The sequence below is a fragment of the Callithrix jacchus genome, chromosome 20 (genome assembly GCF_049354715.1).
Source record: "Callithrix jacchus isolate 240 chromosome 20, calJac240_pri, whole genome shotgun sequence".
NCBI classification, from domain to species: Eukaryota; Metazoa; Chordata; class Mammalia; order Primates; family Cebidae; genus Callithrix; species Callithrix jacchus.
In genome coordinates this window covers 43,553,942-43,567,577 of record NC_133521.1, presented here as the reverse complement: position 1 = coordinate 43,567,577, position 13,636 = coordinate 43,553,942, and positions in this window count along the sequence as shown.

Sequence of the window (13,636 nt, the reverse complement as noted above, 5' to 3'; positions counted from 1 at the left end):
AGGCAAGGACTTCATGACTAAAACACCAAAAGCATTGGCAACAAAAGCCAAAATAGACAAGTAGGATCTAATTATACTCTAGAGCTTCTGTACAGCAAAAGAAACAGTCATTAAAGTGAATCAGCAACCAACAGAATGGGAAAAAAATTTTTCAATCTACCCATCTGACAAAGGGCTAATATCTAAAATCTACAAAGAACTAAAACAGATTTACAAGAAAACAAACAAAGCCATTCAAAAGTGGGCAAAGGGCATGAACAGACACTTTTCAAAAGAAGACATATATGAGCAAACATATGAAAAAATGCTCATCATCACTGGTCATCAGAGAAATGCAAATCAAAACTACATTGAGATACCATCTCACGCCAGTTAGAATGGCGATCATCACAAAATCTGGAGACAACAGATGCTGGAGAGGATGTGGAGAAATAGGAATACTTTTACACTGTTGGTGGGAGTGTAAATTAGTTCAACCATTGTGGAAGACAGTGTGGCGATTCCTCAAGGCCTTAGAAATAGAAATTCCATTTGACCCAGCAATCCCATTACTGGGTATATATCCAAAGGATTATAAATTATTCTACTATAAGGACATATGTACATGAATGTTCATTGCAGCACAGTTTACAATAGCAAAGACCTGGAACCAACCCAAATGCCCATCAATGATAGACCAGACAGGGAAAATGTGGCACACATACACCATGGAATATTATGCAGCCATAAGAAACAATGAGTTCATGTCCTTTACAGGGACATAAATGAACCTGGAAACCATCATTCTCAGCAAACTGACACAAGGACAGAAAACCAAACACCACATGTTCTCACTCATAGGCAGGTATTGAACAATGAGAACACATGGACACAGGGAGGGGAGCATCATACACTGGGGTCTGTTGGGGGCGTCTAGGGGAGGGACAGCAGCGGGTAGGGAGTTGGGGAGGGATAACATGGGGATAAATGCCAGATATAGGTGACGGCGATGGAGGCAGCAAACCACATTGCCATGTATGTACCTATGCAACAAGCCTGCATGTTCTGCACATGTACCCCAGAACCTAAAATGCAATAAAATATGTATATAAAGCAAAATAATTGCATTAATCATTCAATAATATTTTGCCTTTCAGATATAAATTTTATCCACATGTATTACTAACGGAAGAATTTGAAACAGTTCTTGTAGGGAAAAAAGTCTTAAGAGTAAAAGGTTTCTTAAGCATAGATCAAAAATATCCTGAACATTTAGGGCTATTGCCAAAAAATACTGGTTTATGAAAAATATAAATTCTGGGCTGGGCCCAGTGGCTCATGCCTGTAATCCCAGCACTTTGGGAGACCAAGGCAGGTGGATCACTTAAGGTCAGGAGTTCAAAACCAGCCTGGCCAACGTGGTGAAACCATCTCTACTAAAAATACAAAAACTTGCTGGGCATCATGGTAGGCACCTGTAATCCCAGCTACTCAGGAGGCTGAGACATGAGAATTGCTGGAACCTCGGAGGCGGAGGTTGCAGTGAGTCAAGATTACACCACTGTACTCCAGCCTGGGCAACAAGAGCAAAACTCCATCTAATATATATATATGCATACATATATATACATGTATATATGTGTGTGTATAAATATATATAAATTCTATATATATAAATTTTAAAAGATATATATGTATATGTATATATATAAATTCTGACATGGGACACAGACAAGTGTTTTTAAATTTTAGCATGAATAAGCAACATCGGGACACTTATGAAGAGGTAGCTTCTCGGAAGTACCCTTTAGAGATTTTAACTCAGTGCCTCTGGGGTGGGGTCCAGGAATCTCTGTGCTTGGCAGCAGTGCCCCATAATCTGGAGCGCTCGCCCAGGTTTATGTCCTTGACCTCTGCAGACGTGCAGCAGCTGCACCTCTAAGAAACAGAGGCAGAAGCACAATGCAACCTCACTGCAGCAACAGTGACTCACCTCTAAGGAGAAGCGCACATTTTGAGCAGGGGAAGAGATTTTTTTTTTTAATGCAATGCTAGAAGTCCATTTTTACCTGGCACTTAGAGACAAGACTGCCAGTGTTGTCATTGTCTTCATTTATAAGCAGGTTTCGCTTCAGATTTTGGTGGCGTATGGTAGTTGTGTCAGTGGGCAGGATTTGCCCCCATGCTTACCTCGGTCCTCTTACTCATGGGCTGGGCTTTAACAATCTTTCTACAAATGGGATGAGGTGCCTGGTGATGTGGGGCCCCCATCCCTGGAAGCGTGAAGGGAGCGCACGCTGGGTCACCTGTTAAAGGTCATTGCAGTGTTGCTGTCATTTGGGAGAGGGTACTAGTTAGTCCATAATCTTCAAGTCCCTTCCAATTTTAAGATTCTGTGATTTGAGGTCGACTTCACTGCCATGGAATAGGTCTTTTGTAAATGTTTTCGGAATGGAAGCAGTCAAATGCACCCCAGCTCGTGATTCCCTTCTGTTTCCTTTGGCTGTGTTTCTTTCTCTGTAATAGCATGGTTGGCTGGGATGCATCCAATGATGACCTTCAGAGGAAGGATGCCAGGAAGGGTTCTGACGCAGAGTGGGTTCCCCAGGCTCAGGGATAAAGAGGGATCCTTTGAGTCCCAGCACTGAGTTCTAGAACTCAATGCAGGAAACGAAGGAGACCAATTTGCTAGGCAGCTTTGAGGGGGACTAGGAGTAGCAACTCAACGTTGCAGCTTGCTTTCTCTTTTACAAAATACTTGCTCTTAAATCATCTCATTTGCACTGCCCAGTGGGGAGGGCAGGCACAGTTATCCTCACTTGACAGATGGGGAAACTGAGGCTTGGGGGCTGGGGGCTGTTGCCTCCAAACGCAAGACTCTTTCCATTCCTCCACATTGCTCTGCTCAGGGAGTGGAGGTGTGCAGCCCGGGGCGGGGGGGGGGGGGGCGGGTACCATTCACACCTCTATTTCCTTTTCTATGAAATGAAATGGTTGAACAAGTGAAGCACTCGGGTTTCTCCCAGACCCGAAAGCTTATGATTGTACACAATTTCTCCAGGAAGAGTTGTTTTACAAACTGAAAATGAACCTACTGGGAACTTGGTGTGGGAGTTGCTGGGGACAGGATACAAATGGCTAAAATTTCTTGACAAGTTAGTCATTTCCTTCCTGACAGCCTTCTTCTGGTTCTGGTCTCATTTTTACCCCTGTCACCCACTCATGCAAATAAATGCATCATCACTTTCAAGCCAAGCCAGATGAGTGTGCGAACAACATCTGCTTGTGAGCCGCTTATGGGACGTCCATAAAAGTCAGGTTGAGGTAGGTCCGCATGGAGCTTCTCTTTCCTGGCTGGGTATGATGGCCCATACCTATAATCCCAGTACTTTGAGAGGTTAAGGTGGGAGGATCCCTTGAACCCAGGAGTTGAAGACCAGCCTGGGCAATATAGCAAGACCTCATCTCTGCTAAAAATTTAAAAATTAGCTCGGTGTTGTGGTGCGTGCCTATGGTCCCAGCTACTCCGGAGGCTGAGGCAAAGGATGGCTTGAGCCCAGGAATTCAAAGCTGTACTGAGCTGTGACAGCAATCACTGCACTCTAGCCTGTGTGACAAAGAAAGACCCTGTCACAAAAATTCTTTTTTGTCACCTGGCTCCATTTCTCGGGTTCCTCTTGGAACCTCAAGGAGTTTGGGGCTATAATTTTCAGGGACTCCTTTTTCGATTTAAGTAAATGGAAAACTCGTTTGTTTCACCCCAGTATGTAGTGATTCTGGAGATAACAGTGAATGCTGTGTATCATGGCTGAAACTCCACCACGTTGCCTGGAATATTCATCTTTATCTTTTTGAACTATGAATGTCAGATTTCATTTCCCTGAACCTTATTCTTAAGCTTTTATTTCCTTATTTGTTGCTTAGATTGGGTTATTTACTGTTTTGTTTTGTTTTTCTTTTTGTTGTTGTTTGTTCTTGTTTTTGAGATGGAGTCTTGCACTGTTGCCTGGGGTGCAATGGTGCAATCTCAGCTCACTGCATCCTCTGCCTCCTGGGTTCAAGCAATTCTCCTTGCTCAGCCTCCCAAGTAGCTGGGATTACAGGTGCCCACCCCCACCCCCAGCTAATTTTGTATATTTTTAGTAGAGACAAGGTTTCACCACATTGGCCAGGCTGGCCTCAAACTCCTGACCTTGTGTTCACCCACCCCAGCCTCCCAAAGTGCTGGGATTACAGGCGTGAGCCACCATGCCTGGCCTATTTACTGTTTTGACACACAAATTTCCTCAAATGACTGACGTGATATGTCCATTTATCATTGAGTACTTAACCATGACCAGACCCCTCTCTCTTTTCCTGCAGTGGCATGGGAATAAATTTCTCTTCAAGTGTCTTGAGTCTACATGATCTAAAGAAGAATATGTGGTCTAATACAGAGAAATGGCTAGTGATGGGAGGAATTCGTGACAGAAGGGCGTAGGGGTTTGGGACAACAGGACAAACACGATCGATAGTGGAGATGATTTGTCACGAATCCTGAACTAGTCTACAGGAGCCATCCGGTTTTTTGATTGGGAGGAGTATGATGGGGAGAATGGGTGAGAATTAAAATCCTGGCAGCCGAAAGTCGGGAGATGAAGGGCTTGAGCCCCGTAATCATGGGGAATGAGGGGACACGCTGGGACCACTACCTAGTGCTTAGGGTTCTTCAGTGAAGTTTGGATTGGAGAATGGCGGGTAGCTATTGCGGGGAGATTACTGTTCCACACTATGGGGTTTACTTGGCTGAGGAACTGGGGATTTAAGTCTGTTTAATGTTGAGTGTCTGAGGAGGGGTTTTGTTCTTGACATAATAAATAAGCGTGGCTTTGGTGTAGGGTCAGTAAATGAATGATTCCTCCTAGTTTCTGTAGAATGTCCCTTCCTAATAAAGGAACGGGACAGTGAGGAATGACCACGAAAGCCTGGGTGACGGTGACTTCCTGAAACGGGCAATAGAGTGGTGGTGTTTCCTGTGGTGTTTCATGTATGCCCTTCAAGCCAGCAACAGAAACGGGTGATTGTTCTGATGGGCCTTGATGTCTGTTAATACCGATGGGCTTGCCCCAGTGTTCAAGAGAGAGGAAATAATTACCATCCCAATTACCCTGGGTTCCATGGGCTCACTAGACCTGGGAGTGGAAAATCCCCGGCACCCTCAGTCTTCTGCGGTCAGCACTAGCCTTGAAGAGGTCTCCTCCTGTGATGGCCAGAGGGGCTTGACGATGAGTGGCACCTGAATGGGGAAGGTGACCCCATTGGGGGCGGTCCATTTCTCGGTGTCCACAAAAACCACAAGTTGGGCATGGCTTGGTTGGGGCCAGGGCTTAAGACAAGACTTTGTCCAGTGTCCAGGGTTGCCCCATTGGAAACGGACTCCCAGAGACATGGAGGAGCTTTCTTTTGGGTTATCGGGAGTTTGACTATTGGGAATAATATGCCTTGACAATTGCCCAATTCCCCAATACCTATTTCCCCTCAGACAACAGATAGAAGGTACATTCGTGATTAGCTAGGGCTAGGGATTGTGAAGGGAAGCAAGGAGGGACTGCAAAGGCATGTGGGCTTTCTTTTTGGGGTGAGGAGATGGTTCTAAGATTGATGGTGATGATGGTCACACAGCTTTGTGAATGCACTGAAAGCCATTAAGGTGGACACTTAAAATGGATGAATTGTATAACGTGAATCATTTCTCAATACAGCTGTTTTCAAATATTCTATTTACCTGGATAATTCACAGATTTTTAAAAATTCCAAAAAGCCAATTAGCACAGAGAAAGATGCTCAATTACGATAGTGATGAGGAAAGAGCAAGTCAGACGATGGCACAGACTCTCAGCCCGTGATCAGCAGGACTCACAGCCTGCCAGTGCCTAGCACGCCTGAGAAAGCAGAGAAATTGGGAGCATCGTATTCACTCAGTCACATGTTGGTGGAGTGAAGCTGACAGAACCACATGGAAATTGCTGGCATTGTCTCCGAGGGTAAAGATGTCATGCTCAGCCAGGCACGGCGGCTCACTCCTGTAATCCCAGCACTTTGGGAGGCTGAGGCCGGTGGATCACTTAAAGTCAGGAGTTCAAGACCAGCCTGACCAACATGGTAAAACCCTGTCTCTACTAAAAATACAAAAACTATCTGGGTATGGTGGCATGTGCCTGTAATCCCAGCTACTTGGGAGCCTGAGGCAGGAGAATAGCTTGAAAACACGTACCCCAAAGTAATGTGTATGAAATGACATCAGCAGACGTAAAATAAATATGTGTATGAGGATGATACTGACTGACTTGAAGGTAGCTGTGATCCATGAGGAGGAGGAAGTAAATGACATCCATGAGGCGTGGCCAACAGGGTCTCGGCCATATCTGCTCTACCATACATAACAAAAGCAATGAGAAGTGAATATCGCACAGGGTACAGACTGATGAAACTGGAGGTGAACATTCACTCTATTTTTCTCTTCTTTATGCTTCAAAGGTTAATGACCTTTGAGGAAAAGCGTTGATACGCAGCGCTGTCTTGAAATGTTTACATGAATACACTCGTGATAAACTTGCAGGTTGGCAGGTAAACTCTTCAAAGCAGTATCCAGAAAGATCACCCACCCAGAGGCCTGGCTGTACAGGCTCAGGGTCATGGATGGATGGAGCAAGGGGAGGCTGCTGCCAGGCAGAAGCCAGGAATTCCAGATTCAGACCTGAGGACTACAGAAAGCCCAGAGCCAGGGCGCCTTAGTGGGTGGACCCTATGATGAACTTGCAAATGGAAACGTGTCTGAAGGTGAGAGCCAGAAACCAGAAGAGGTTAAACTGAAAACAGAAAGTCAGGTGAAGGCTGAATCCAGAGAGGAGCGGGTGTAGGAAAGGAGAGGGCCAGGTAAGAGCCAATGCATACAGTGAGAGGAAGCCACTTAGACAGCACTTACACCGGGACACAGGGATGAGGCACCACCGAGGGGCAAACCCAGGACACGGAAGGAGTTATGCTTGGTCCTTGAAGCAGGACTAACCTGTTGACATAGCTGTTCACAAAACAGCCAGGAGCAGTGGCTCACACCATTGGGATCCCAGCATTTTGGGAGGTCCAGGCAGGTGGATCACCTGAAGTCATGAGTTTGAGACAAGCCTGGCCAACATGGTGAAACCCCGTCTCTACCAAAAATACAAAAATTAACAAGGTGTGGTGGCATGCGCCTGTAATCCCAGCTACTGGGAGGCCGAGGCAGGAGAATCGCTTAAACCTGGGAGACAGAGGTTGCAGTGAGCCAAAATCTCACCACTGCACTCCAGCCTGGGCGACAGAGCAAGAATCCATCTCAAAAAAAAAAAAGAAAAAAGGAAAGAAAATGTGTGCAGTGTAATCAAATTAGAACTCAGGATTAAGAAACTCACTCAAAACCGCACGACTACATGGAAACTGAACAACCTGCTCCTGAATGACTACTGGGTAAATAATGAAATGAGGGCAGAAATAAAGATGTTCTTTGAGACCAGTGAGAATGAAGACACAATGTACCAGAAAACATACCGGCACAGGGTGTGCTAAATGCCCAGGAGGTGTGAAGAAACCGGCAGCCTCCCTAGTGGGAAAATTCTGACAGGTGTACAAATCACTACAACTCAGAGCAAACAATCCATGTGGTTGAGAGGATTTGAACTGGGCAGGCGCCGCGGGAATTCACAGGGAAAGATACTAGGTCTATGCACAGTGCACAGGAATAAAATCCACGAAGCTCTTTCCCCGGGGCTATTGTCGGGGCTTCTCTCCAGCCTTGCGGGCAGCAGGCCAGCCCCAGGCAGAGGCCAGCCCCAGGCAGAGGCCAGCCCAAGCCCACATGCAGCAACTGTGATGCAGAGAGGTGAAAACAGGCCCTCAGGACACAGCGAAGGAGCAGGGGAAACTCCAGTGTTTTGGTGTGAAGTGAGTGGGGCTTATCCCACTGCATCAAATTTGCCCTACATGGGAACCACCAGAAAAGGCTTTGTGGGGGAGGCAGCAGGTGCAACGGTGTAAGGGATAGAAAGGCTTTCCACAGCTGGCGGGAACAGACCCAAGCAGGAAAAAATGTAGTGCAGGAATGCCAGGGGGCAGTGGCCCTGTGTGTTCTTGGATTCTGCAGCTCACACAATGAGCCGTGTGATCCTGGACCTTGAGCATACCAGGGGGGCAGTGGGAGGCACAGCCCACCGCAGCCATCATTACAGGAGGAAGGAGCACACAGGGTGGTGGGAGCCTGGCCTGGAAGGACTCTGCGCTAGAACAGGGACTGTGAGTGGGACAGGACAGGCACTGCTTGCTGCTGAGCACTGAGAAACAGCAAGAGATGTCCCTGAGGAGCAGCTGGAACAGCGGAGGCATCCCTCGGGAGAATAAGGAGGGGACACAGGGGAGGATCCCTCGGGAGAACAAGGAGGGGACACAGGGGAGGATCCCTCGGGGGAACAAGGAGGGGACACAGGGGAGGATCCCTCGGGAGAATAAGGAGGGGACACGGAAGGATCCCTTGGGCAAACAAGGAGGGGACACAGGGGAGGATCCCTCGGGAGAATAAGGAGGGGACACAGGGGAGGATCCCTCAGGAGAATGAGGAGAGGACATGGGGGAGGCAGCCCTCAGGAGAATGAGGAGAGGACATGGAGGAGGCAGCCCTCAGGAGAATGAGGAGGACACAGGGGAGGCAGTCCTCAGGAGAATGAGGAGAGAACACCAGGGAGGCAGCCTTCAGGATGTTGAGGACACAGGGGAGGCTCCCTCAGGAGAATGAGGAGAGGAGTCAGGAGAGGTGGCCCTCAGGAGAATGAGGAGAGGACATGGGAGAGGCATTCCCTCGGGAGAATGAGGAAAGGACATGGGAGAGGCTCGCTCAGGAGAGGGTATGGGGGGAGGCAGCCCTCAGGAGAATAATGAAGAAATGGGGAAGGCATGCCTCAGGAGAATAACAAGGGCATGGGGCAGGTGTTCCTCAGGAGAATACTGAGGGGACACGGGCAAGGTGTTCCTCAGGAGAATGAGGAGAGGAAATGGCAGATGCGTCCCTCAGGAGCGTCATGGACCAGGGAACTTCCTTGGTCATCTTCCTCTCTGGCTCTCCGTGGAATTCAGGAAAGTTTTCCGTCACGGTGTCCCATTCTCGCCACTAACCTGGGGGTTTCCACAGGGCAGCCCTCTTCCTGGCTGCTCCTCCCGCCAGCCTGGCAGATGCCCATCTGGCTTCTCACCCCTCACATGTGTCTCTGTGCAGGAAATATTCGTTTTTTTACATCCTCTATTTGTCAAATGCGGTGTCGACACTGTTACTATGGTGAACGCTACACATGCTGCAGGCGAGGGAAGAAGTTAAGTCTGTGCCTCGGCATCGCCAGGCGTTCTGAACGCGACGTGGGTCAGCCCTGGAGACATGCCAACTTCCGCCGAATTTTACCTCTTAAATTGGGCGATTTTATAGGACGTGAATTCTACGTCCATCAAAAGAAATGAAGACAAGCATCAGATAGCATCAACAGGTTTAGAAACAAAAGCTGTTTAAACTCAGTGTAATGGTCTATTTTTAGCCATCGTGTTATTTCAGAGAAATTGTCATTGAACATTAAAACTAAAATCACCAAGACTCTACTCTTCATGTCTCCTAAGCTATTGAAATATGGTTTTCTCCCAAGGTTTCCCACTTCTCTATTCTGGTTTTGACTTGAGGAAATTTAAAAATTATGTCATCAAAGAGATTGAGGTCCCTTTACTGTGCAGATACCCAAAAAAGACAAAGAAGGAAAGAGAAAGGAAAATGCAAGGACCTCAGGGCAGACAGGGTGATCAGGCGGCTTGGAGGTGACATTTAAGCTGAGACTTGAAGAGCCAGAGAAATTGGCTGTAAGCTGCGGAGAAACATGAAGTCATGTGGGTGAAAGTGCTTTCTACACGGCAAAGCTCTCAGTCGGCTCTGACCCCACCGTGGCTTCAGATGTCTCTGGAGAAGTGGCAGGGGCCGGGAGTGGGTGTCAGTCTTGAGACTGACCTACAAAAAATAGAGCCCAAAGCTGAGAAGCATCAGCCCAAGCACTGTGGGATTTTCCACCTGCCAGGAAGGCGTTATGTGAGTGTCAGGCTGCAGCATGTCCATGGAGAGACTGTAAATCACCCTCCATTCAGTGGATTCCGTTTATGAGACGAAAAGAATGCCCTCGTCAGCCTTCGCCATAGTTGAATCCTGTACAGAAGCTGTTTAAACAGAAAAAAATGCATCATCATTTTCCATTTACAAGACACATACTTCACCTGCTTATAGAGTGAGGAACGGAAGCAAGTTACAGGAGCAAAATTCGTGACAATGGGAAAGTCTGATAGGATAGACAAGATCGTGGAGCGTCATAATCTTTCTGTGTCATAGATTCTGTAGTGGGTTGAATGGTGATCCCCTCCTCTAACCAAAAGCTAAATCCACATCCTGAATTCCAGAACCTGTGAATGCGACCTTATTTGGAGAAAGAGTCTTGGCAGATGTGATTAACCATCTTGAGATGAGATCATCCTGAATTTAGGGTGGGCCGTAAATCTACTGCATGGTGTCCTTCTGAGAGGAGAGGACATGGACACTCAGAGGATGCTGTGCAAAGACAGAGGCAAAGACGGAAGTGACGCCCCCAGCCGAGGACCACCTAGGGTTCCCAGCCGCTTCCCGAAGCCGGGAGGCAGACAGGGAATGGATACTCCTTCAGGGCCTGTGGGAGGACTCAGCCCTGCTGACCCTTGATTTGGGCATTCTGACCTCCAGAACTGGGAGAGAATGAATGTCTGGTGTTTAAAAGCCCGCCCCAACCCCTGACCTCTCAGTTTCTGGTCACTTTTGCAGCAGACGCAGGAGACTGATACCAGCTTCTTGGGCAATCTGCTGAGGCCTAACAGACCCTTGTCAAGAATAATGGGAGTTTGGCCAGGGGGCTTCTTTTTGAGTTTTTTTTTTTTTTTTTTTTTTTGAGGCGGGGTCTCACTCTGTTGCCCAGGCTGGAGTACAATAGTGATCTCAGCTCACTGCAACCTTTGCCTCCTGGGCTCAAGTGATCCTCCCACCTCATCCTCTGGAGTAGCTGGGATTATAGGAATGCGCCACCATGCCGGGCTAATTTTGGTATTTTTTTTTTTTTTTAGGGATGGGGGTTTCATCATGTTGCCCAGGCTGATCTGGAACTCCTGAATTCACCTGCCTCAGCTTCCCCAAGTGCTGGGATTATACAGGCATGAGCCACCACACCTGGCCAAAAATAATGTTTTTAGCTGCATATAAGAAAATAAATAGAATGAAAAGAAACCGAATGTGTTGAAATGCGCTTCTTGGTGGAGCCCGTACAGTCCCACTGAAGAAAGAGGAGACACTTCTGTGACTCTTGGTGGAGAATCTCTTAGAGTTTGTCTCTATTTGGTAACAGGGGACACCCCCAAGAGCCCCACTAATTTAGCACCTTCCACACACTAGAATTCCTTACAAATTTGTGCGTCTGCTCCAGAGACAGCAGTGTCCTCAGGGTCTCTTCCGGAAAGTTCGAACCAGAGCACAATTCCGAGCTTCAGTGCACGTGAATAACAGGGTTTTAATTAATGTGAAATGTAAGCCCCAACCAGTGACTTCCAATAGAAATGAAGGAATACAAAACACGGCTCTTGGGCATCTTCTACTTAACTGTCTGTAAGAGGAATGACAGCACCATACACCACGCTCGTTTCAGCGGACAGACACAATGATGCCAGACTCTTCAAGAGGGCTGGGTGGTCCTCTAACATGGGATCTGCTCAAATTCCAGATGGGCCTGGAGGGGTCCTGCAGCACCTGCTCCAGGTCGCTGTGCTCCTAGCCGCATGGGATCCCATCCTCACCACCAAAAAGTATATCTATATATACTTTTGAGTGCGACTGTGGTCCCAGCTACTTGGAAGGCTGAGGCGGGAGGATCCCTTGAATACAGGAGGCCAAGGCTGCGAGTGAACTGGGATTGCACCATTGCACTCCAACCGGGGTGACAGAGCAGACCTGACTCAGAACAGACAAAACTGGCGACATTTCCTCCACCCATCCTAAAGGACTCGGAGGCCTGGGTAGTCCTCAACAGCAGGAGATGCTGAAGAGTATTCTCAACTATCCAAGAGGTGGCGATTTAAGGGTGTGGCGCCATCCCTCGTAATCACTCACTGTTCCTCCACCAGTCCAAAGACACTCCATCACATTTTACACCCATTTCTATTTCTCCTGAAGCTGTCCTCCTCCTTAGAACAATTTTAATCCATTTATAAGTCAGCGTTTATTTTGTCCAGCATGCTGGGTTCTAAATTCCTCCCTTAGAAAAGCCATTCTTACAATTGCCGTGCCCACCATCCAGGATGTAAGGCTCTGCCAAGCACACCACCTCCCAGAAGACATCCTGGGATGGGTCTCAGGGCTGGAGGTCAGGGGACGTGGAGTAGGATTGGTGGGGAGATCTCCAGGGTCATGTTTTGAAATGCATTCTATATTTGCTTTGGTAATAACATGTGACACCCTTTGTTCCTTCTCAAAAAGTTTTGCTCCAAAGCTGCTGACCTCGCTGACATGGACAGTGGCCTCAGCGGGGAACTAGGCTCCTTCCTACAAATTCCAGGCTAGGCTGAGCGTGACTGACCCAGGAGAACGTGCTTCCTCTGGGTCACACGACCGAACAAGGGTGACTGTGGGACGGGAAAAGATAGCATGCTTCACTCAAGTCCCCAAGTTCTCCACAAGCAGGTTATCATGTTTCTCGCGTTGCGGTTGAACCAGCATTCCTACGAACATAGACACAAAAGTCCTCATCAAAATATGAGCAACTCGTAGCCAGTACAGCAAGGCTGTACATCAGCAAACAGCATGGATGCCTGGAATCCAGCTTTGGACCAGCACTAAAAGGTGCATCAGCGTAACCCTCTATACTAGCAGACTGAAGAATGAAAACCACACTATTATCTCCATAAATGTAGAAAATGCATTTGTCTAAATCCAACATTCATTCATGATTTAAAAAATAAAACGCTTTCAGCAAGCTAGGAGTATAAAGCAACTTCTCTAACCCAATAGAGAACACCTGCAAGTAGCCTCCCACTAACCCTCCAATACATGTTGAAAAACTAAGGCTTTCCCCAAGTACAAGAACAAGGCAGAGAGATGTCCACCCTCGCCCTACAGAAGTGAAAAGTTCTGTCTCCTCAAAAACCTGTACAGAAAACTCAGAGCAACTTTATTCATAGTCACTAAAACTCCAAAACAACTCCAATGTCCTTCAGTGGGAATAAATAAACAAACCGTGGTACATCCATAAAATGGAATTCCACCCAGCAAATGCAGCGAACAACAGGCACGGGCAACAACACGGCAGGATCTGAGCACCTTAAGCTGAGTGGAAGAAGCCAGACACAAAAGCTTACATCATGTACACTTCCAAGTCTCCGACGTTCTCTAAATGGCAAAACGACAGGGAGAGAGCTCACATCCTGCCTGCCAGGCGTGGAGGGAGGCCTGGCTGCAAAGGAGCCACAGCAGGAACTCGGGGAGGTAGAACGTTCTGTACCCTGGTGCATCTCCACCAGGGCATGCCACCCCGAGAATGTGTCAAAACTTAAAGAA